This window comes from Canis lupus, chromosome 36, assembly GCF_003254725.2.
Source record: "Canis lupus dingo isolate Sandy chromosome 36, ASM325472v2, whole genome shotgun sequence".
Taxonomy (NCBI): Eukaryota; Metazoa; Chordata; class Mammalia; order Carnivora; family Canidae; genus Canis; species Canis lupus.
This window is the reverse complement of record NC_064278.1, coordinates 6,094,784-6,120,248: the sequence shown is the minus strand read 5'-3', so window position 1 is coordinate 6,120,248 and position 25,465 is coordinate 6,094,784. Positions and strand designations below refer to the sequence as shown.

The following is a 25,465-nucleotide window of genomic DNA, read 5'->3' as shown; positions in this document are numbered from 1 at the left end:
TTAAATTCTTACAATGTTAAATGAATAAAAAATGGATTCAAAATACACATTCTGCGGGCACCTGGGTGACCGGGTCATGATCCTGGGGTCCTGGGATCGAGTTCCACATCAGGCTCCCACAGGGAGCCTGCATCTCCCTCTTGCCTATGTCTCTGCCTCTTTCTCTGTGTCTCGCATTAAGAAATCAATAAAGCTTTTAAAAAAAATACACATTCTGTATGATCACATCATTATAACAAAAAAACCATAAGCATTAAAAAGAACCAGAAAGAAAAAAGCAGAACTGTCAACAGTAATGGGTAGAAGAATGCCAGAAGGCGCTTTGGACCAAAGGACTAGATGAACTTTTGACCCTCTTTGTATTCCTAACACCTTGTACATAGATGACACTCAGGATATATGAAATGAATTTTTTAAAGTGCTAAACCTTAGCTCCTAATTAAGAAATTAACACTCTGCTCAACTTTCCAATTAATCAAAGCTTTACCTTAATTGGCCCTGTAAAATAGTTTTAAAATATTTTTTCCCAGTGGTTTCTTCTTATTTTTCCATCCAGCTCTCTGTAAGATCATAGATATTCAGGAACTAGTACATTTGGCATTTGGTCAAATAGCAAAAGCTTGGATTTAGCCATTGAGTATCACAAGGCGCAACATCAAAGGAATTTTGAAATGTTGCTCCCCACATACAGCCCAGCCCATGTCATCTGATCCTCAAGAATGCTGTGCAGAGCCCCAGAGCAGCAGGAGATGGATACCCGCGGCAGGGAAGCCCAAGCATACGTTGTCACCAACGGGAGAGTGGGTACGAGCCAAAGAAGGAATGGATGGCACACTTTAATGGTAGACAGCACTTTCCAGAGAAAACTTGTCAGCGCATCATAGTGAATTTTGCATAAGGAGAGGGAATACAATCAATAAAACCCTCATTTATTTACAGAAATAGAACAAAGCAGCCAAAGTAGGCAACTACGTGGATATTTGGTTCTTTAACTCCCTGGAAATAATATTTATTGCCAACTTTAGCAGTATTCTTAGTGACAATGTTACGAAATACCATCTTGTATTTCTAGCATGTCCTACAGGCCTGTCTTATGGCTCACGGTGAGCAGAGCACCACACTTAGCACACAGTGGAGTCGGTCCCCTCAGGAAACAGAAGATAGTGCTGGGGCAACCCACAGAGGAAATGAATTTTGCAGAGAAGGAATAATATCTCTATGGCAGAAATTAAGTCAGTTCTTGAATTCCAAATCGAAGTGTTTCCTCACGTAGGAGTTTACTTAGTGAACAAAAGAATGTAAGGCTCCTTGAAGGTTCCAGGGTATCATAGAGGTTAGAAATGAAAGGTGGTTTAAAAATCTTCTAAGAAGCCACCATACACAGGACATGTTCTTTATAGACAAGGAGTCAGCTCAGAGACCTTAGGAATTTTTCTGAGATCAAGTATCCAGTCAACAATAGAGCGAGGACTCAGACCCAGGTGCCCTGGCTCTCTGTTGCCCTTGCTTCCAGAGCACTCAAGTACCACATGGCTTGTGAGCTGCCACACTGCCTCCAGCACTGTTCTTCAGACGCTCAAGAGGCGCTGGGGCATGAGGGAAACTGCTTTGGAGTCAGACTGAGGTTTAAATCTGACTGTCACTTACCAGCATGTGACCTTGGGCAAGTCAACGAATCTCTAAAGCAAGGCCACCAACCCAGGCCACACTGCGGTGGTGAGAATGAAAAGATAAAGCATCTCCAGGGCTGAGATGGCACTGGAACACCACGGAGGCCCAGTGAACAGCACCAGTCATCTGTCATATGACCTCCTTGAAGGCGGACCCAAAGCCCTGCACTCTTGGCCTCGACCTCAGAAGAGTGTGGTCCAAACACTTCATCCTTCTTCCCAAAAGCTGTACGGACGTCTCTTCTCAGCTGTGCCCAACTGGAACAAATCAAATCCAATTTGGACCATTTAGTGTTTGGCACCATCTTTCATACTAATCTCCTCAGTTTTTATTTTCATTTTCCAGTTTAACCAAACAAGCCACTTTCAGAGGCTAGTGACTTTAAGCCAGACCCACCAATAAACTAGACTTCTCCTGAAAACACCAGGATCCTTTTGAAGGAATGTAAATATAAACAACCCAACACGATATACGAAAATTTGATGGGAGTTGGGTCATTGGTTCGGATGCCAGCTCGACTCTAAACTTGCCCGGTACTATTTTGGGGTATCACAATCTATGTGTGCTCCACGTCCCAGCCACCCTGCCATCCATTAGGTTCGAATGTCCTTTATGGAATGAACTTGATCCCCCCGCCTTACTTTTGGTCTCTCTCCAGGGCAGCTAATGCGCTGGCATAGTTCTGCCATTTGTCAGCCAGAAGTCTGGTTACACATTTGCTCGTCAATCTAAACCTAACCTATTCTCATACGAGCACTTGGGGTTTCATGTAAATCCACCAGACACTCTGTCATTCAGCAGCAATAGCTCTCCCTAGTAGGCCGCACCAATGTGCCTTCATGAAATATTTCCCTGGGTTGGTGGAAGAAACATTCAAATGAACGTGCTTTTTCAGGAATGGTGACACCAGAATGTTACAAATCTGTTCATTACCACAACAAGGATAAATGGTATTTCTGCCAAAGACTTGGTAACGGGTGCAGTAATGCATCTCAGCACTTTCTGAAAGTAAAGGTCTGCCCTGGGAGGTAAGTCCTATAATGCATGACTAACAAACGCAAACCCAAACTTCGAAACTAAGTTTTCCTCGTCCGTGTAACCGATCGTTTCCAACAGACGCCGCCTTAGGAAGTTCATGACGTTCCTTCTGTTCTCTGGATACTCCCGTCCAGGCGAGGCTGACCCCACGGTTTCTGAAAGGGGGCTTCCTCATTAATCGAGCATGCTTTACTGTGATTTTTCTTACATTTGAATGCACACGTGCTTTTACCAGCCGTACTTCAAAAATCTGCTATGGTGTAAGGGCACGATTTCATGGGGTTATTAGTTCATCGTCCAGGAAGGTATTTTTAACATTCAGTTGAACAGTTTCTTAAGCAGCTTTTTAAGATCCTTGTTTCTGGTTATAGTGATTAATTGTTCATCTTTAAAAAAAAAAAAAAAAAAAGGCAACTTTAGGCCCTGGCCTTCCCTGTGTCTTGTGGCATTTTCAAGGCGTCACAAAGGAACTAAGGAACTGGGAATTTAAACAAGACGAAGTATCCGTTCTCATTGACACGGGCATGACACTGGGCCAGTTAACTTGGGTGTTCCTAGATTGTAAAATGCTGTGTTAAAAAATAAAAATTAAAAATTAAGAAATAAAAAAAAAAAGTAAAATGCTGTGTTAATGTAGACCTAATTCATGAGAACTGTGGAGACAGTGGGGGGGCGGGGGGGGGCTTCCAGTCTAGGGTATTTACGAAGAGCTCATTTTATTCCTGCAAGTGTCTGAAAATGCCGGGTAATCATTACTATTCACTATGAGCACTGAAAGTATGACTACCAGCGCTTTAAAAAAAAAAAAAATCCAATATCTGTGAAAGGTTATTCATCCAAAGAATGTGTCCTCTAAAATTAAAGACTCACCGAGTTCTGGCATATTGGCTCTCCCCATGCCTCAAATGGACAGAATCCAGATCCTGGTCAGAGAGTAATGGTTTTCTTTTTACTGTTTTGGATTCAGAACAGAATCAGCAGCTCATAGTTACAGTTTTTTAGCACTGGGTTTCAAGTAGAGAGAGTCACTTGGTCACAGTATAAAGATTAGTGTCTACCTAGGTAAAACCGGGTGCCTTGGGGAAATGCAGAAAGGCCTTCCTCTGCAGGCTCTTCTTCGGTCCTGGGCATTCGGAGATGGTCTTTTCCTCTATTTGACTCCCTCTAGTGTTTTCTGGCTGAAGTACAGGAACTAAAGCTCCATTTACACACACAAAAACGTTGCTGCAATTTCTCAGTATTTTCCCCGGTTATCATACACCGAAGCACACTTGCCACCAGATGTTTTGACATGAACTCTAAGTGATTGCGAGAATTTTTGATTGGAGAGTCTCAAGCTTAGGTTCTTGTATTCCAACGTCAGATCTCCAAAGTAGGCATAGACTTCTGATCTGTTAGGGTTAGAGTCCTTCTCTGCCTTTGAACCCCTATATTCTCATTCATTTTTATTATGATCTGAAGAAGGGGGAAAGAGTCTCTAATGAACTAAGGCAAGCACGCAGGCATTTCTTTGACATATTTTCCAAGATAGAATGTAATGGTTTGATTCTTCTAAGTCCCCCCAAGAGGTTCAAGGTGTTTTGCCTCAAGAGAAAAGTGATTCCTTCTTCTTCTTCTTTTTTTTTTAAACAGCCTTATGGAAACATTGCATATTTTCTCCACAGAAGCCCTTAGTCAGACCAGGAAGAGTAGCTTCTTGGGAAATGTATTGCTTGTGGGCACTTTTTCTTTACTGAGAAGAAAATACACTTCCAAAGCTGTCAGCTGCCGTTGCTGCTACTTTGGAAACCAGCCACAGCTGATGTGAGAGCTAACTATAGGCCAAGGTCATCTGGGGATCTACCCAGCCTGCGTGCAGAGATGACACCCATACCTCATGGGAGGGCATGGGCTTGCCAGTCCAGCCAGTCCAGCCCAGAGAGCTAGTTTCAGCTGGAATCCCCACAAGAAGGCCCTTGATCGTCCTTCACGCTGTCGGCAGTCACTTTTACACTTGACCATTCTCAACCACAATCTGCTTTATACACTGGCCTCTTCTCCCCTTTATAACATCCTCCCTGTTTGCAGGCCCCCATAGGGGGTTCATAGGTATAGCAAGTAATAATATTAAAACTGACCTTTACTGCTGTTTGTTTAACAACACAAAGCTCACTGAGGCATGCAGCTCCACTACATCAAATTATTTCAACCAAGTACCTGAACAGGAAATCCTCAGGCTTCTTTTTCTTCCTTCTTTATGACCATCAGCCACCAGCCTCTAATCCTGGCCAGGCCTTGTCCATTCAGATCCTTAGAGATCTTTCCTCTTTCGTGTCCCCTGTCATTACATTTCATCCACTTTGCCTGGTTGCTGTAATAACTTTCCAACCAATCTCCCACCTCCAATTCACCAACATTCCACCATTGCTTATATTTCAAAATTACAAATCAGAATGAGTAACTCTTCCGTTGAACACTGTGCCTTTCCCCATCATCTACAAGATAAAGCTCATGCTCTCTAGACTGGCAGTCTGCCTACCTTTCCAGGCTCATCTCTTATCACCCCCTTCTTTCCATCACTCTCTTCATCACATAAACATACCCCCTCCCTCAACCCCATCATCCTCTCCCATGTCTTCAGATCTGTCTAGTGATCTTATCTCCCTAGTGATCCTCTCTACTTATTCCATCAAGATTCAGTTTGCAAATTATCTTTCTGATGGAGCTTCCCCTGATACTCTTCCAAAGCTCCCACACACAGCTCACACACACGTGTGTGCACTTAGTCCTTCCATCTATGATGCTCCTTAGGCCACTGTTGATTCTTAGCTCTTGTATCACTACACACACACACACACACACACCCCACAGAACCACAGATTTTGGACTCTTCCTGACTAGGCTGTGAGGTTCTTAATGGGAGAATCTTATATTATTGATTTATTGTGTGTACATTCCCAACATCTACAGCCATACTTAAAGCAGTATATACATTTTGTCGTATTAATAAAAATATAAATCTCACAAACAAAGCAGCCGGTCACATCCGAGAAAGTGTATTTTAATTTAAGTCCTGTCTTTACCTCTGCCCTTTGCTAAATGGTATTTGATTTACCAGGTTCCCAGGTGGGTTGTGGCCTAAAGACCCATATCTGCACTTTAGGAAAGCCGATGCTTTTGCCAAGAAATGAACTAGAAAAATATTGGGGACCAGGGAATTAGAGGAAGGGTCAGCAAGGATATGTCAGGGCTGAGGTGTGCTGCCCAGTGAGCACAGTCCAATTCTGGAAGACTTTGTAACCAAAGGAGCTGTTAAACCTGAGACAGACACCATGCATGCATGGTTTCTACATATTGCGTGCCTCTAGGCCGTCTCTCCTCTTACTTACATCCCTACATCCTCTGTTCATCCGTGCAAGTTCTCAGCTTAGATCTAGGCTTAGCCTGGTAACCTTGACTTCAAGATCAATTACCAGCATGGTCCTTACCTTTGCCTTTCTAAGTTACTCATTTCCCCCCATGAAAAATATTTCTTCAAGAGACTGCCAAGGTTGAACTAATCTCTGCCTACCTTAGGTAACTAAAGGTAGACCAACAGGGCTGTGATTTTGTGGAGAGAATTTGGGAATCACAGTTTTAGGATCCATAGTCTTCTCTGTACCTCCTTGTTGCAGGAAGTATCAACTCTGCTTAAGTTCTGCTCAAAGCTCAAGCGATTTTTCAACTGTGAAATATCAATTCCTAGAAAAGTATTTTGACCATGAAGCTCTTCTCAAATCTGGCTAGCCTCCGTATCTAAACTTCTCTTACTCTTCATCTATGCAAACTGTCCATTTTTTCATTATCTCATTTTAAAAAATTGTTACTGAGCCTTTTTTTATGCACCAGAGCTGAGGTATGGGCAGTAAACAAGACACACGCAGTCCTTTTCCTCAAGAGCTTGCAGTCTGGCTATCTCTCTGCTGTCCCTTGAATCTGACCTATATATAGGGATCTGCCTGTGTGCACTGAGTATGCTCACGCCTGCCAGCCCCCTGGCCTGTCTGAATTCTTATAATTCATCAAAGTTCCATTCAAGTCTTCCCACCAATGTCTGGTGTTGTCTCTCTCTTAGAGCGGGGGGTATTAAGAACTGGCTAAAGCACCATATCTAAGGATGCTGTGTAAAACCAGCGTTGATCCGAAGGAGGCTTCTGGTAATACCCCCAAGGGCTCTGTCGTCGCTATAATTTGTACCAAGTGTAGGTTCTGATATACATGGAAAGGCCATGCTTACTCCTTCCGTGAATAATATGGATGCATCAGTAAGATATCTAACCACAGAATCAAGATGTATTTGTTATCTTTTGCTACATAGCAAATCACACCAAAACTGAGTGGCTTAAACAACAAGTATTTGTTATCTTATAGTTTCTTTAGTTCACAAATGCAGCAGCAGCTTATCTGGGTGTTTCTGGCTCAGGGTTTCTCATAGTTTCAGTCAGGATGTGAGTCAGGGCTGGAGGCCTCCGAAGCCTTGGCTGGGGTGGAGGGTCTGCTTCGAATCTGGCTCACTCACATGGCTGTGGGCAGAGGACTTCAGTTCCTCACCACGTAAGCCTGTCCATAGGCTGCATGAGCATCCTCAAGACGTGGCACAAACTTCCCCCGGAAAGAGCAAGCCAAGGGAAGAAGAAAGTCACAGTCCCTTTTAGGTCCTGGTCTTTAAAGTCACACAGCATCACTTCCACTTTATTCTATTTATTAGAAACAAATCAGTAGGTCCACCTGTACTCCAGGAGGGGAATTAGGCTTCACCCCTTGAAGGGAGGAATGTTCAAAAATTTTGTGCCTATATTTTAAAAGCACAGAAGCTGCTCAAGAATCTTGGAGATTGGAGCTGTGGCCTAAATCTAAATCTAGGGTGTGAAAGACTTAATTTATAGCAGTCTGAATGAAAATTCTTATGAGTTTTAGTCAACAGAGGTCATTATGGGCCTGCTCCAAAAGTCAACATGATCCTAGGCTGCATGTAAAACCAGGTGCCATCTGGGATGAGGAAGTGAGTCATGTCTATTTTACTGTGTTGAGGTCAGACCACAGCAGAGAGCTGTATTTCAGTTTGGGGCACCACGTGGAGACACATACTGGGGCCCATGTGGAAGTCAACAGATAGGATTGTCAAGAAATTTGGAATCATGTTCTATAAATGTTGTTGAAGGAATAAGAGAAGTTAAAGCCAGAGAAACATGAGGTTGCTGCGGTCATTATCTTCAAGAATGTGAAGAACTTTCATGTACAGAGATAGATTTGTTCTGCTTGCCCTGTGCTGCAGCCAAAACCATTGGGTTGAAGTCAGAGGAGAGACACTTTGGATCAATGTAAAGAAGGTATTTCTAAGAGTCAAACTGATCTAAGGTGAAAGCACCTACCTTCAAGGTCCAGTCATTGTATCAGAGGCATTGAAACAGTCAGAGGGCTGACGTGGCATGTAGCCCTTGCATAGAGATTCTATGATCTCACAGGCACTTTCCTCATGTCGCTGTGGAGTTATCATTGCCTCAGCATGGAAGATTCGATAGCAGTGGGCAGGCTCTATTCTTTGATTGGATTGAAGAGCAAGGTGTGTTTTCTGTTTTTCAAACAAGGATGACTGTTAGTTCACATTTCTGCGAGTGGGAAATTTGGGCTCAGCTGGTTGGTTCTTCTGCACATCTCATTCAGGCCAGATGGTTGGTGTAGGATGAGTCTCACTCATGTGACTGTGGTTAACAAGTTGTCTGCTGGGGCTTCAAGCTAATTTTTATGGTGATCTCATGAATCCAGTGCAGCAGGAGCTGGTAAGCCTCAATGTGTCAATGCTTTTCAAGTCTTTACATGTATCATGTTTGCTAATATTTCAGTGGCCAAAACAAGTTATATAGTCAAGCCCAGAGTCAAACAGACTTCTTGATGGGAAGAGTGGCAGAGAGGCCAGCACACAAGATACTTATTTACAGCCATTTTGCAATTGACCACAGAGACCTTTTTAAAATTACCTGAATGAAACCTAGATGTCATTTTGGACATCCCTCTGCTTTCCTTGATAATCATAACTCATCCACTGGTGCATCATTCTGCATAATCCAGACCACAAGAAGGGTATGCTCTCTGTCACAGTGAGCCCAATGACAATATGGAGTAACCATTGTCCAGCAGCCATGTACAAAGCTCAGACCATTCCTATGAGTGGACAAAACGGGGGGAACTTCAGCCTTCAGAAGGAGCCTCCCATCCACTTGAGGGAAACGAAAGGACAAGACAAAGTTAAATCTAAGAGACCAAGATGGGGACCGAGAATATATCTCCATGACCTATTTTGGGAAGAATGGTGTCTTAGAAGATTTTGAAGATATATTCCAAGCCCCCATTTTCACTCAGCAGTAAGACAACATGGCACTTAGTAAGCAGCTGCTCCCTGGTGATAACCCCCAAGCCCTGTGACTAGACACAGCCCCGCCACTTCCATGCAGCATTTCCGATGGTCTCTCAGCACTGACCTCTGCTACTGGTTGCCATCTGAATTGGCACTTACCCTACTGTTGTCTTACAGGAGAGTTGAAGAAGATACCTTTGTCTCTGCAAAGATGTAAAAACTAAACATAGACCAACAGGGCTGTGATTTTGTGGAGAAAAGAATATTCCTATTTATTAAATGTACGAGGAAAATGTATCTGCTCCATGCACTTGCCCACCTACCCCTGTAGTCATTTGAGTTTTCCACTCTTGGTGAACAAATATCCACCGTATTTTCCAAGCTAAGTCTTTAACAACTTGTAAGGTTTTGCTTCTTGCTGCACCCTTTGCCTTGTGTAAAATGAGACAGGGGGAGTTGTCAACAAATATTTGATGTCCAATTGATGGCATGGGGTCAGATTTCTGGGAGAAAATTAAGATGAGGGAAAAAGACCCCCTTCATCATTTAGATGATGTTTTGTCAAACCAAATGGCTGATTCACATCTAATCATTGTATCTTAAGCAGGGACAGCTGGAGCTTACTGTGCGCCTCCTGCCCCGTCTTTATCCCTTCTCTAAAGGCAGGAAACAGAGGGCTCTGTGCACAGCAGTCACAGACCTGCATCAAAGACAAACCACTGACATGGAACATCACAAAGAGAGGCTTGCTGGCCCAGGGTTGGCATTTGGGAGCCACATGCAGGCACACGCTAAGGAGCATGGCAGCAGCCTTCTCTCTTCATCTTGGGGGGTGGAGGCCAAGGAACAAGGCTCCCTCGGTTTCCTACCAAATGACCTATTTTGGTGAAATAAGAAAGGGAGGGCTGCCCTACAGCCAGTCATATGCCAAGTTGTAGCGATGTTAGTATTTCATGCCAGTCATTCTATCTAACAGAAACTTGCCCTGGCTTTTTTCCATTCCTTTTAGTGAGATTGCAGCTGTAAATCAGCAAGAGTGTCTTGGAGGCTGCTTCAGGATGGTTGTCGGGAGCAGTCTAAGAGGAAGAAGCTTCAGAATAATTTAGAATATGAGTCTGGGAGGGAAGGTCAATTTTGCTATTTAGAACCAGAGCGCTGTACCAAACTTGGCTTTGAAGGGATGCTCTAAATGTCAGCCTTGGAATTTGAATTGAGAATAGCTAAAAAACACAATTGTTCATACTTTTATCAGCATGAGACTTAGTTTGAATTCTCATTCTCAACTCTGACCTCTGAACATCCTCTAAATTTGGGGAGGCCCCTTTAATAATAATCCATTTGGCATTGGTAAAAATCTCTTTTTACTTGTAAGAAGAGTTCCATTTGTGAATAATGCTGCAATGAACATGGGAGTGCCGATATCTCTTCGATATCCTATTTTCATTTCCTTTGGATAAACACCCAGAAGTGGGAGTACTAGATCACATAGTAGTTCTATTTTTAATTTTTCTCATCCTACCTCTTAATAACAGTACCAAGGTACGTTGACCTTTCTGGGCTTTTCCTTCTTTATCTCTGAAATAAGGAGACAGAGTTATTCAGAGGAATAAATGAGAAAGAATATTGTGAAGTATTAAGAAGGTCCAGTTAGAAACATGGTATGGGAGGACGAATGGCCAAAGTCACTCAACCAGCAGCTGCAGAATCAGGTCCACAACCTATGCTTCATGAAGCAGCACCTAGCCTAGCACCAGGTGCCTTGTTAACTGAACATACATATATTTTCCTCTGGCATCAGCCCCTCTGAACTAAGGACTGGATTGATATGAGACACAAATTAAGGAGATTATGGAAGGTTGGATCTATCCACTTATTGCCCTGATCAGTTTATCCTGCAACTCCTCCAGATTTATCTAATCCCCAGTAAGTCCCAGACACAAGCAAGACTCAGTAGTCATTCTTTAATGGAAAGAATCTAGACTGGGAATTTATTACGGCCCCATTGTTGGGAAGCATGAGTGGGAAGGGTGCAAGGGGATTTGGCAACAATCCATAGATATGGCAAAAATCCACACGCGTAAAATTCACTGTAACTCCCTGCCTAAAGCTCTCTGCTCTGGCCCTGGCCCTATATCCTCAGCAGATATGCCTCTACTTTGAGCGCCTATGAATGTTTCCCCCTCAATAGGGTCACTGTTAAATTTCACCACGGGCACATTTCACCCTGCCATGATTTCTACTGCGCAATATCTCTGAAGTCTTTTGAAGACTCTCCATGAACTTAAAGAGGAAGAACACAGACTCTGGGGACAAAAGCCAACCCCCTTTTGTAACAGCATCATTCTTGGCTAGTCCCACACTTGTGTTTTCTATCAGAAGCCACTGGGAAAGAAAGAAACAGCTCAAGTAATATTTAACTCTGATCACACTGTTTGCTTTAATTATTAACATTTGGCAGCCAGAAGAAATAACAGCACTTCATCTAGACATTTAAGAAGATAAAGGAACAGCTCATACCCCAGCCTTTATAAGATGTTTGAGAAATCATCTTGGACGGGCACATGCAGTCTTCACACATACCAGCAAACGCTGGGAAGTGTGATGACTGATTCATTCACTGTGCAAATATTTATTGAACTGGCACAGTTCTAGGTGCTGGCAATACATCGATGAGCAAAACAGACAACAGTCCCTGATCTTGTGGAGCTTATATTCTAGTAGGAGGTGGAAGAGACAAATATTCAACAGCAAACATAATAAACAAGGAAATTACATGGTCTGTTAGGCGGTAAGAGAGAAAAACACAGCAGGGTAAGAGAAATGGGGAGTGCTGGGGGTGAGAGGGCCCATTTTTACATGGGGTGGTCAATGTTGGCCTCATCAACTGGTGACAGTCTAGCAAAGTCTTAAAGGAAGGTACTTATTTCCAATAGGTACCTGGAAAGTGGTGCTATAGACAGAATAGCCAGTGCAAAGATCCTGAGGTAGGAGCATTGAGTGGAGTGTTGGTAAAACATCACGAAAACCAGATTTGCCTAGAATGGAGTGGGTACGGAGGAACACAGGAAATGAGGGGAAATGAGGTCGCAGGGGAAAGAGTGACCAGATAGATAGGACCCTGTAGATTGATGTATATAAATTTGTTTTCCTTTAGAGAAGTGGGGCCATTAGAACCTTTGGGGTTGAGTGATCTAAGGTTTTATTTTTTATTATTGTTTTAAGATTTTATTATTTATTCATGATAGACAGAGAGAGAGAGAGAGAGAGAGAGAGAGAGAGGCAGAGACACACGCAGAGGGAGAAGCAGGCTCCATGCAGGGAGCCTGACGTGGGACTCGATCCCAGGTCTCCAGGATCAGGCCCTGGGCCAAAGGCAGGGGTTAAACCGCTGAGCCACCTGGGGATCCCCGTGACTAAGGTTTTAATAGGATCCCATTCTGTATGGTTTCGTTGTATATTTAGGCCAGGTCAGAGACAGACCCTTTGCGCTGAAGATGTTTTTGCTTTTCCTCCAAGATGTTCAGAGTGGCAGGCTTCCAGGCTAACACATCAGCATCCCCCACTGAACTGAGTGGCTCCCTCACGACTCCCTGCCCCTTTGGAAGCAAAGTCCCATCACCTCCATCCCAGCCTCACGTAGACATGGACGGAGAAAAAGGAAGAATCTCTTCTTTCCCTGTTTGCAGCTTCCCAGGAATTCAGACTCCACCTAGCAAGATCCATTAGAGCTAATTAACGGCCCTCCTTTCAGTAGGTGTCTCCTCACTATGATTAATTCTCGGTCAGAGACAGAAAGCTTGTTCCATTATGGTTCTTTTTAAAAAATTATTATTATTCAGGCTTCTAATACTGGCATGAACTGCGGGTGAATTTCTGAAGTCATGTTACTTAGCTGTCACAACTAGTAATAGAAAAATTCAATTTATAAAGAATTAGGAGAGGCAGGAGAGGCATGCTCTTCGGTTTAGAACAAAGGAGATCAATCCTGACACAATGGCAGCATGACATCCGTGGACTTTGAAGATTCTAGCCTTCCTCTTCATTAATTAGAGAGAATCAAGAGTTCTGGTGGTTAATTATTTGCAGAAATTGTGCTCTGCAAAAGCAGATGCCAACTCCCTCCAGCCGCCTCCAGCAGCAGCTCTGCATGATAATTAAACCATGTGTCAGTCCCAAGCTCGGTCTGGGTGGGCAAATACACACTCGGATGACCACTGCCGTCCGCCACCCCTCGGGTTTGGGCAGGGCCCGTGGGACTTGCTCACACGGGGACCCCGGAGGCCGACACTGTTCTGAATGGGCTGCCCTGGATAGGTAGTGCTGTTAAAATCCACATCAAGAAACCTAAGATCAAAGTCAGCTCGAATTTGCTCTTACAAAGTGTTTGGTGGGTCAAGGCCATTTGCCAATAGGGTCAGTTGGTACTTGTGTGGGTGGCTACTGCTGCTGCTCTTGTGCCAAGGTTAAAGAATCAATTCTCTTTAAGAAAAACAAGACAAAATAAAAAACAACGGGGTGCCTGGGTGGCTCATTTGGTTGTTTCTGCTTTTGACTCAGGTCATGATCTGAGGGTCCTGGGATCGAGCCCGGAGCCCTGGGTCAGGCTCCCTGCTTGACAGGGAACCTGCTTCTCCCTCTCCCTCCGCCTGCCATTCCCCCTGCTTGTGCTCTCTGTCTTTCTCATAAATAAATAAATAAATAAATAAATAAATAAATAAATAAATAAATAAAATCTTTGAAAAATAGCTTTAGCTTTTAATGCTTTAATTACAAAAATAATATATATCCTTTGTATCAAATTGAAGCCATGTGGAAGTGTACGAGGTAGAAAACGAGGGCTCCTCTGTGCCCCCTTCCAATTCTCCCGAGAACCATGATAAGGTTTGAGGCTTTCCTTCCAGACTCTTCCCGTGCTCAGATTGCAGTCTCTGGATTCTCTTCTGACCCACCAGGGACTAACATCTTAACATGACATTTCAGCATCCCTGCTGCTTTTTCTGGATCCACGAGATCCACCGCCGTCCTGCTTCTGCACTTCCACAGGACTCCGCGGCGGATTTAACACAGGGCAGCCTCAACTTGGGAGTCTTGCCATTGGATTTGACCACAAGCCCTGGCACAAGAATGCACTGGCGCTTAATGGTATGATCTTAGTGTTTCTATGCCAGAGACAAGAGGTAAATAGGACAGCCCCATCCTGGGGGTAGCAGTGCATTTGCAACCAAATATATTGAGCTCAGTCTTCATTTTGACGGCAGATATTGTTGGAAAAACAGGAAGAACACGCACATTATAAAAGCCATCAGCACTGGTGATGTAAACAGTTGCCTCTCATCGGCTTACACACCACGGGGAGGGACAGAGAATGCAGTGCTGCTCTCCCAGAAATAGAAATGCTGCTCGAGTTAGCCCAGGGCCTCCTTTACCAGAGCTAAGCCAGCAGACAGAGCCACATCTCTGACCTGCCCTCCCAGGCATCAATTTCTTGGGGAATTTATTCAGAGGACTGCAGCCCTAAAGCTGAGTGGGGCTGGGGGTGCCCGATCGGCATTCAGGATGAGCTGCGGGCAGCAGAATGAGGGTGGCCGCCTGGCAGGCCCTCCCCCACGTACCCAGATCGCCCTGGACGCTTTGACATTTGCTGGCATTAAGACCCTGTGGCCATTTCACAGCCCATTTGTTTAAGATACTTGAAACTCTCTCTGCGGGGCAGCCTTGTAACATTAGCTTGGCAGACATCAGCCCCTCCCTTGGGTGACCAAGCCCTTCTGACCACTGAGGGGTTACCGACTCTAAAGAGCAGCAGCAGGTTTTGGCTACATCTCAATCATAGCATTTATTAAACTCGGTTGTGATCATCTGTCGCCGGGACTATCCTACTGGCCAGTTATCTCCTCGAGGGCACCGAATGTGTTTTAAGCATCTTGGTGCTGCTGGCACCTCGCTGGAACGGGGGTACAGGTTACCTCTGTTTTACTGGGTTTTTACGACGTAGTATTTGTTGGGTGGCAGGTTTTCGGTGGTGGTGGAGGTAGCCGTTCCCACGGACGTAACTTGACACAAGCTATGATGGTTAGTTTTCTATGTCCCTTGGTTAGATTTGGTCAGCACCCAGTTATTCAATCGAACATTAAGGTAGGTGTGGCTGTGAAGGCATTTTGGAGGTGCGACCACCATCTACAATCAGTTGACTTTGCATAGAGGAGATCACTGTCCATAATGTGAGTGGGGTTCATCCAGTCATTGGAGGCCCTACGAGTAAAATCTGAGCTGTCTTACAGAGGAAGACATTCTGACTCAAGCCTGCAGGATCACTCCTGTGTCCTGAGTTTCCAGGCTGCTGGCTTGCCCTATGGATTTTGGATTTTCCAGCCCCCACCATTGTATAAGCCAATTCCTTAAAACAAATATCTGTATGCCTATATATAAAATCTCTTATTGGTTCTGTTTTTCTGGAGAACCCTGACTGATGTGTGTACACATGGTACGCATGAATCCATGTAAAACACACCATTCATTCATTCATTCATTCATTCAGTGCACTCAACAAATAATTCTTTTGAGTGCCTACCAAGTGCCAGGCATTGTGCTATGTGCTAGAAATGATAGTAAAAAGAGACAATCCCAGATCTCAAGGCAAGCCTTGATTTAAGGCAAGTCCAGGGCAGTGCCGGAGGTTTCTTAAAGAAACAAACCGGCCTAGAATCTGTGGGAACTAGACTCAGACGGTGAGTCACCTGCAGCTGCCTTGGCCCGGGGCAGGGACAGCCAGGTCCGGCACAGAGCCAAGAAGGAATAAAGCACTTTTGCCCAGGCGTCCAGGGCACCCGGATTTCACAGTGCCAAGAAGAAAAAAGAGACAGAAAGAAGGAAAAGAAAAGAGGAGACAAGACAAAAGCTTGGGGGCGAAAGAGAGATGTTCAGGGTGGTTTTTCTGGGTACAGGCACCCTGAAGGTCAAAAAGGCTTCCTTCCACTGAGGTAGGAAGGGACGGATTCTCAAGAACTCCCTCCCACCTCTGCTGTGATGGTATGACCTCACCATGACCTCACTTCCTTTCCAGGAGCCCGGGGAATTTTCCTCGGCCCAGAAGCTTCAGGGAAAAGCTGACTTTGGGTTCTGTCCCTGCCCCGTCCACACGTTGGCCCAGAAACTTGGCTCCTGGGAGTGAACAAGAAGAGCTTTGCTCTTTGCAGACTGAAAAGTGGCACCTTTTATTTTTTGATTTTAAAGATTTTTTTTTTTTTTTTACTCATTCATAAGAGGCACACAGAGAGAGGCAGAGATGCAGGCAGAGGGAGAAGCAGGCTCCCTGCAGGTGAGCCCCATGTGGGACTTGATCCCAGGACTCGGGATCACGACCTGAGCCAGAGGAGATGCTCAACCACTGAGCCACCCAGGTGTCCCAAGTGGCACCTTTTAAATTAATTTTTAAAGGAATATGCTATCCTGACGTTGGTAAGTCTCAGCTGAAAAAAATATAAGAGAAAGCAGCGTGAAAAAGGGAACAAACCAGAATGTTCAGAGAGGAGGCTCTCGAGGTTTGTTACCCTTCCTGTAGGCCGGCTCCCCCCTGCCCAGGGGTAGGCCCTGCCAGTCCAGGACTCCCTCCCTGAGCGAGAACAGGGCCACACCTGTCCTGTCACTCGAGGAGGAAGCAGCAGGCCCAGAAGGCAAGGCTCAGACCAGGCATCTCCGCCCGTGTGAGCAGTTCGGGTTGCAGGCACTCCTGGGTGAGCCCACAGAGGAGTCTTTTATGAATAAGAAAAAAATTTCCTTAAAACCTTTGACCGTGGGCCGCCCGGGTGGCTCAGCAGTTGAGCACCTGCCCCTGGCCCAGGGCCTGATCCTGGAGACCCGGGATCGAGTCCCTCATTGGGCTCCTGCACGGAGCCTGCTCCTCCCTCTGCCTGTGTCTCTGCCTCTCTCTCTCTCTCTCTCTCTGTCTTTCATGAATAAATAAATAAAATCTTAAACAAACAAACAAACCTTTGACCGCCACCTGGCCCTAGCTGGTCCTAGTCAGTACAGGAATCTACAGCGCAGAGGACTTCGAGGTTGCCCCTCGGTGTGGAAGGCCACCGTCTGTGGGGGCTGCAAGCAGCTGGGCTTCCTCTCTGGAGCTCCAGCACCGAGCCCTGCCGGTTTCCTTTACTTCCAGAAGCTGTGGTTGGGACTCACCCAATTTAGCCAAGAGGCATCCAGAGCTGCGGATCTCTCCTTAAATGGGACTGAATCCCCCCACCCCATTTTCCCAGAGGGGCTTCCTCGGGAGTTGGTGGGGGCTCCAGAGCCAAGGACATCAGAGCTGCCCACCTGGCAACATGGGGTAGAGTCTTCCAGGCTCACAGTCGTCTTACTAAGTCACCACTTCCTTGGCTGAAAAATACCCGAGTGACTTTGATGAAGCTTCCTCGGCCAAGAGTGGCGGCCAGAGCTGCGATGGGCAGCCCGGGGTCCCTGTTCTACTGGCTCTGCAGGGACTCCCCTGAGGGATGCAAACGCCCCGGCGAGTCACACTCCTGGCAAGTCGCCCTTTGCAGTGGCCCCCTGGGGTCCGTTGTCCCCCAGCAGCCTTGGTGTTGAGGACACAGCCCCGCAGGAACTTTCCCCTTCGGCTTGGCCTGATTAATCTGGCTCTGCCATCATCACCCTTTGGAGAGAGAAAGAGGGTGCTCGCTGCACCTTGTCCTGCACCCCGTTAGCATGTGTTCCCTGTGACCTGCGGCGGAGGAGGCCGCCTCCCGAAGCTTTGAGAAACACCTGCCTCGGTGTTCCTGGGCCCTTTCTCAGGGTGCACACATGCCAGCCATCAAGCCTTCCCCTCTTTCTCGCCGAGTCTTTGGTTAGCCACACTTCTCACCTGTAACGGCTGAACGACCCTTTTATTCTCTTATTTCCGGCCTGACAGGCTTGTTAGTGGAAGGAAAGAAAAGCTACCTGGATGCATGTGCGCCCTTGGCGGATGCTGTTGCCTTTTCTCCAAATATCCCAGGCTGTTTTGGATATTTGGATCCAAGCTTGCCACCCATTCCCAGGAGACGCCTTTTCCTCCAGCCCCAGGCTTCTGGAAGGAATGGCTGTAAAGGAGTAGCCCATAAGGAAGACTTAACAAGTGGTTGGGGGGCGCATTAGGTCCTGGTGCCATTTTTGAGCACCATCGTGAGTGGAAGGTGGTGGAGAGGTGAATCACTCACTGAAGGAGTGACAGGGGATGTTGATCGTAATTCCTGCTCCATAAGGATACGGAGAACTTTAAATAAGACACAAGGTACAGAAAGTACTGGATGCATAGTGGGTGCGAAATGAGTACAGCTTGCCGGCTCTTAGAAAAGTTTCATATAAACCCGCCTTACAGGGAGGCCCGTGTGGCATGCCTCACTAGAGTGGGGTGACTCAGGGCAGGGCCTGGGGACAGATCCCTGGGATTGGAGCCTTCATCCTCCACTTAACAGCCGTGTGGATTTAGTGTCTCTTTAAACCTCTCTGTGTTCTTTCCCCACCTGTAAACTGGGACTGATAGCAATTGCACTTACCTCCTAGGAGTTTTTGTGAGGATTATTCTAGAGCAGTGCCAGGTACGCAAGAAGCATAGACATAGGTTGACTGCTATTATTCGATGCTGTCAGGCTACTCATTATTGCTCCACCTCTGTATGTGCAGGAGCTGCAACACCCTCAACAGCTTATTTCTCAATTTATCTCACAAATCTTCTCGCATATCTGTGTCATCCAGGACAACATGGCACAATTATGTGCTGCAGGATCATAATTTTTCAGAGTATTCACGGGTGCTTTGTGGAAAAATACAGGTCAGGAGTTAAAGAAATATGTGATTCTTTGGCTTTAATGATGCTAACCGGGTGTTATTACTGTGGGACTTCCCAGATCATTTCACACGCTGACCGTGCTCCAGGCGGAAGTCCTCCCCTGCACAGTCCCTCCCAGAACTGGTGTCACACTTTGGAAAGTGGAGGCCTAGGTTCGGAAAAAAATAACTTGGATACAAGTCAACGAGCCTCTCTAGCTATGAGCATTGAAGGCAGGGACGTACGAGATGAGCTGGGGGTGGAGAATAGAAGCCCCAGAAAAAGCCAGGCTGGGAAGAACTCAGCGGAAGCTCCCGGGAAAGGTGACGGTTACATTGCTGGGAGTTAGCAGCACCCAGAGACAAAGCAGATCATAGTTCCATCCGAGTCAGAATAAAAGTAAGGACGACAAGAAGGCGTCCTTTCTCGCAGCTCTGAACTCTCCTTTTTATTGAGCACCTGCTATCCCCCCCACACGCACCGTCCCGGGTGCCCAGGAGCTCCAGCATGCTCACAGGTGGGAGCAGCCAGGCAGGGAGAGCGGTGCTCTGGGAGCACCAGGACCAAGAGCCCCAGGGGCCACGGAGGGAGACACGTGCCGGGCAGGGTGCTGGGGAAAGGCCTCCAAAGGGTGTGTTTTTGAAGAACTGGGTCTTGAAAACTGCATGTTATGTCAGGTGAAGATGACAGGAAGGGCATTTCAGATACGAGGGGCCCTCCAACAGAAATGAATCGTCACTGGCTGGGGGCAGGTGAAGAGCACATTTGGTTAGGGACGTGGGGACGGGGCAGGGAGAGGCATGGGTTCGGGCTGGAGAGTATTGGCCAGACGCCCGGGAAGGCAGCGAGAGATGCTACAAAGCAGAATAAAGCAGCATGAGGAAACAGAGTGAGTGCAGTGCTATTTTTAGAGGAGGTGGCCAAGGGTGGCTAGAAGGAGATGACATTTGACCAGGCACCTGACTGAAGTCTTGAATGAGATGCGGGGTCAGCCAGGGGAATTCGTAGCAGATTTATGTCTCCAGCAGAGGAAACAGTCGACACAGGAGTCTGAGGGGTGGGTGGTGTGCGTGGAAGGTCCCAGGGAAGCCTTGGGACTGGCTGGAGTGACGGCGTGATGAGCAGAGGAGGCAGGGAGATCCCAGGCTGGGCTGGGCCTCTGGCCCCCGTAAGAACTTCGCACTTTTTCCAGGGATAGTGGGAGCTTGGGCTTTTTTTAGTGGCTGCATAGGGTTGAAGGTTTGGGAGCAAGAGAGCGACAGAACCACATGGTGGGGGCTCTCGTTTTAGGTCAGTGGTTTTCCAGTTTGAGGAACACGAAGAAACCTTCCATGGAGGCAGCATATTTAATTCTGATAAACAGGGGACGGGCTGGCCGAAGTGGGAATGAGGATCCAGAGCCCCAACCATCGCCTCCTTTCTCTTGCCGTGCCCAGAGACCCCAGGGGCCCCTCAGAGCTCTTGGTATCAGGGAGGTGGCTGGGCCAGGTGTGCAGGACGGTTACACTCCAGGCTTCTCCAGTGGCCTGGAGGAGAGACGGGGGCTCTCAGGCTGGGGTGAGGGGGATGGAAGTGGAGCAGAGTGGATGAAGCAAATGCATGCCTATGTTGTGCACAACCAGTCAGAAAAAGTGAATTCCGAGCCAAAGGGATGACCATCCTTGGGATTGGGCGGGGTGGGGTGGGGGAGATGATATTTTCCAGATGGCTGGTCTGCATGGAGGTGAGGAAAGCTGAACGGTGATCCCTACCTGTGGGGAGGACAGTATCAGAGTTGGAAGAGACGCCTTCCTTCTTTCTCTCCACATAAGACCCGTATTAAATGTCACCTCCTGGGCTGTATTAACCACCATTCCCCGCTCAGTCTGCCGGCCTCATTGGCCTCCTCCAGCCTCCTTGACCACGTCAGAGATGCTTCGGCCTCAGGCCCTGAGCACTCGTTCTTTCTGCCTTAAATGCTCCCTTTCAGAGCCTTCGGGTCTTCACTCCAATGCCCCCTCCCACTGAGGGCTCCTGTAGCCACTCCACCTTCTTGACAATTCCTAGTTGCCTTCTCTGCTTTGTTTTCATTCCTTAACACTTTTAACTAATGAAATGTTGTTTGACTTTTGAAATATTGTACACTGTCTCTCTCCTTATCTTCATGACATCAGCTCTTTGCCCCTGCAGGGCCTATGATAGAGCTTGGCACCAGGGGGGTTTCATAGAGACTTTTGGAACGAATAAAGACCCCTTGCTTGTGTGAGAGCTATCACAGGGTTTGGGAACCAGTCCAATAACTTAGTGCAGAGGATTTGGCACATCTATTTTTCTAAAGCAGCAAAGCACTTTATCGTGGGCCATGTGGTAATCTGAAAATAATTATTTTATTCCTTGATTTGTTAAAAATACAAAAGCATATGCTAAACAAGGTGTATGTTAGTCCCCATGAGGATGTGGGGACTCCTTTGGACACATATTTACCCAGAAACTCCCAGTGGCCAGTACCAAGCTAGGCCCTGAGGTGCAGTGATGAGTGAATTTGGTAAAACACTGTGTACTAGTTGTCTTTCCCAATTTCTTGAAGCAATTCTGAGATGTATAACCTCCATCCGCAACTTAACCCCCGCAGTGTCATTGTACTTCTAGACCACTCCCACCTGACAGACAGGCTGCATTCGTGCAGCTCATTTTTAATTTAGTTGATGGAACTTGGAACACACTGTCTTATAGAACCTGCATGATAGAGCGGAGAGCTTCCCAGGCTGGGCTACTTAAGAATAATGCAATTGACACCATAATTTCAAGATGAAAAACTGTAGGAAAGAATACTGTTGGATGGCTAGCATCAAACAACAAAATATAAGTTGAGTGAGAAAGGGTGCTGTTACGTGCTTTAGGTGACCATGCTTGAGAAAAGCATTTGAAGATGTTGAAAAGGATCTTTGAATTCCCCGGGGAAGCTGAAAGTCTGGATTTCAATCTGGTGACCTCACTTTTGGGGTCCTGCCTGTGGCCTGTACCTATATCCCCCACTCCTCCCCTCTCCCAACTTTTCTTTGGTCTTTGCCTTTTTGCCTTCCCTTTTGCTGGCTATGTACCCCTTTATCAACCCCGCCTTCTCTCTATATATTTTCCTTAAAATAGAAAAGGAGTCACAGGAAAAAGAGCCTGTCAAGACCACCTGTTTGGAAAGATGTGGTCTCTTTTCTAGATACCCATAAAGAAAGGAGAAATGTTTCCATGTCATTACAGGGTATCAGCAACTGTGGCAAATTCAATACTCTTGGAATTATCTGTTTGCTTGTTCTCACTTATTTGTTTGTTTTTTAATTAATGTTGTAGATTATCTTTCTGACTTAGGGGATAGGATCACTGTGAATATGAAGGTTTAAACCTCCTTTTTGCCCAAAGAATATCCAAGGCAAAGTAGTACACACCGTGTTGTGATGGGGTTTCACTCTTCTTGGAAATGGAGCTAGAGGATTCTCAGATCCTCATTGCTTCAGTTATAACAGAAAGTAATGTATATGAGGCTCAAGAGACACTTGGTCCTGTCATTATCTAGCTGAGTCATGGAGTCAGTCCCCTAGGACTCTGTTTCCTCATCTCTAAAAGATGGACAATAAATCTGTTCTTCCAATTTCATTAGACCGTTGACAGGAACAAATATCAGAGTAGAGATGAAATTGCTCTTAAGACTCGAAAGCCCTAGAAGCCATGGTATTATAAATTACCGAAAAGTTAACTCTGCAATGTTATCATAATCTGGGTAATTTGGAAAAGCTTGGTCCTCTTACCTCACCCAAGAAAGTCCCAGGTTTTAAGCAAGAGTTGAGATTATTCAGAATCTGACCTTTGTTTTGAACCATTATTAATAATATAAACAGGCACTTTAAGTCTTAAGTGGTATAAAACATATTTGCAAAAGGAGAGGCCAGAAAGAACAAATGCTGGGTTGAGTGAATGCTGAGTTCATACCTGCATTTTTTTCTACCGGCCAACTTAGGTTATTCACACTTTAAAATTGGGAAGAGGGCTCAGGCATTTCAAGTGTGACCCTGATGGAAATCTTTCTACGCCAACTGCAGAATAAAGAACTTTTCTCCCTGCGGGGCCTGACTCGGGTGTCTAGAATGTATGCTTGCTCATAAATAGCAGGAGTATTCAGCATTGTCATTATTTTTCTCCGCCTGGGTCGTTCGGGGATTTCAATTCACTCTGGGTAAATGATTAGTGTGTATCCTCGGAGCATAAAAGCTAAGACCTGTGGCAGAGACTCACAGGGCATATTAACCGTTGGTGCTCTTCCCCTATCAACAGCGACCAGTATGGGCACAACACTCTGCTCGAAGACTCGCTTACACACCTGACAGTGGGGTTTTAGCTCATCAAGATTCTGTATCAGAGGCAAACCTGGGGGCAGACAGAAGACAGTGTCTGTTGTTTTGAAGGATCAGTGGACAGAGAATTGGGAACCTGGCATTATTATCCTGAGTGACAGTGTGACTGTGAGTAGGCTACTTGTCCTCCCCGGACCTCAGGGTCTTACCTATAAAGGGAAAGGACTCTTCTAGCTCTGGAAATGCCAAAACACAAAGGCCATGTTATAAGCACTACTTGTCCAGTTTGCCACACATCTCACCAGGTGGCCCTTATCTATAGGTAAATAAAATGGTAGAAAATGAGGCCAAGTGGGCCAAATAGAGCCCTAAGGCAGGATTTTATAGGCCCTTTACAATAATTGTTAAAAGTTTTTATATTATTAAAAATCAGAAGACATTATGTAAGAATGTAGATTTCTGATTGTTCTTGAAAAATCAAAAGATCTGGACTGGGCTCAAACCCAAACATGGCAATAATCACCCTGCGCTGAGTGGGACCGTCCTCCTTAGATCAGGCAATGAGCTTCACTTGGCCACATTCCCCACCACTCCCTATTGCTACCTACGCCTGGTCTCCTCTGTGCTATTCTTCTGATCCCTCAGCACTTGAAGTTATGATTCTTGCCCTAATATCTCTCCCAACCCCAGATGCATTAACTTCCACTTTCAGGACCTTTTCTGAAAGTAGATTTTCTGCAGACAGAGAGAGAGAGAGAGAGAGATCCTCAACACCCTGGCATGAAGTAGGGGAGCAGATAGATCACTGTTCTCCAGAGAGAAGGATCTCAGGGTCCTAGTGATGAGGAATGAGGGCCAAGAAGCCAGGAAATACCAGTGGAAGGGAGGAAGGTTAGGGAGAGAAGGGGTTCTGTGCAACAGGAACATCATGCAAGTGATAAATAAGAGCCACTTTTGGGACTAAAAAATTTTTAGCAGCCACATTGGAAAGAAGTAAAAAGAAATAGGTGAAATCTGTAACCAAATAGACCCCAAAGATCTTCATTGCATCATGTAATCAATTTGAAGACTATTAATGAGATATTTTACATATTTTCCACACTAAGTCTCTGAAATCCAGTGTGTATTATATGCGTGTGGTTCCTCGCCATTCATTTTAGCCACATTCCAAAGACTCAACAGCCCCATGTGGTCGTGGCTCCCATAGGGGACATCACAGAGCTAGAGAACCAACTTCCCAGTGTTGCCTGGAGCTATTGCTGGCTGCGTAGCATTCAAAAAGGAACCATATGGATTGAGGGCTCATTATGCATCATATGAAATACAAGTACAACTTGTTTTCTTTTTGTTTGTGTGTCCCACTGAAAAAAGGTAACTAGAGCAGAGGGCAAATACCATTGAAATGGTATTGCTACTGGTCTTCTGCTGTTGTATGGCCCTGGACTTCGTATTTTTTAGCCTCAGTTTTCTCATCTCTAAACCTGGTAATAATTGTACTTACCTTCAAAGGTTTTTGTAAAATTGATGAAAATATTTCACAAACAAAATAAATATGCAGGTTTAACGAAAAGAACAATAGCTACAGTTTCTGGAATGCTAGCCTCTGTGTTAGAAACTTTGTACATGGCGTCTTAATCTTCATAATATCTCTATCCGGTAGTAGTATTACGCAAATTTTAAAAGGAAAAAATTGAAGCTTCTAGAAATTAAATATCTTGTGCAAATTCACACAGCAAGCGGCAGAGCCAACTCTGGTTTTGAAGACAGTTGGGTCATATTTACGGTATTATTCCACTTACAGAGCGAGCAAGGGAGAATGAGTCTTACCTCTTGCTTTTTGAGACAGAGACAGTTTGTAAGCATTTTAGAGATGAAGAAACTGGATTTATAATTATATCCAGGATCACAAATGCGGCAAATGAATGGTCCTGGTAAATATAGAATTGGATAGTCTCTAAAGTTATCATTCTGGTTTTAAGTCCACTGAACCCCCTAAACCAAAGGAATCCCCTGTATACTGAGATTATTTTTTAATTCAAGAAATGAAGCACTGATCACTTCTTCTTCAATGGGTGGAAATGAATGCATAGGACTGGAAGGTAAATTTGTTACCGGTGGGTGATTCCACCCCTTCTTACCCTAAATAACTTCAGTACAGTCCATCCCAATTCTCCCTGTTTCCTAGGCATTGCATTACCACTTTTTTATTTTATTATTTTTTAAAGATTTTATTTATTTATTCATGAGAGACAC

At 45.5% G+C, this 25,465-nt stretch overlaps 1 protein-coding gene and 1 long non-coding RNA gene across 8 annotated transcripts in view; one reads left to right on the top strand and one right to left on the bottom strand.

The window, feature by feature from the left end:
* Window positions 1-908: 908 nt before the first annotated feature.
* LOC112674694 (uncharacterized) lies at window positions 909-17,649 on the bottom strand. 2 transcript variants are annotated; one of them, XR_007408707.1, is made up of 2 exons: window positions 8,100-17,649; window positions 909-1,928 (listed from the first exon to the last, which is right to left on the bottom strand). It is a non-coding gene; the product is annotated as an uncharacterized LOC112674694 (long non-coding RNA). The 2 variants fall into 2 exon arrangements; XR_004803520.2 differs by lacking the exon at window positions 8,100-17,649 and adding an exon at window positions 3,580-5,109.
* Window positions 2,398-25,465, top strand: part of ITGB6 (integrin subunit beta 6) — a 128,898-nt gene continuing 105,830 nt past the window's right edge. For 3 of the 6 annotated variants that reach the window (XM_049106318.1, XM_049106314.1, XM_049106315.1), the window contains exon 1: window positions 2,399-2,699. The gene's annotated coding sequence lies outside the window, so the exon portion shown is untranslated. Of the gene's footprint in view, window positions 2,700-25,465 lie in introns of all 6 variants that reach the window. The other 3 variants (XM_049106312.1, XM_049106311.1, XM_049106313.1) reach the window with 2 other exon arrangements.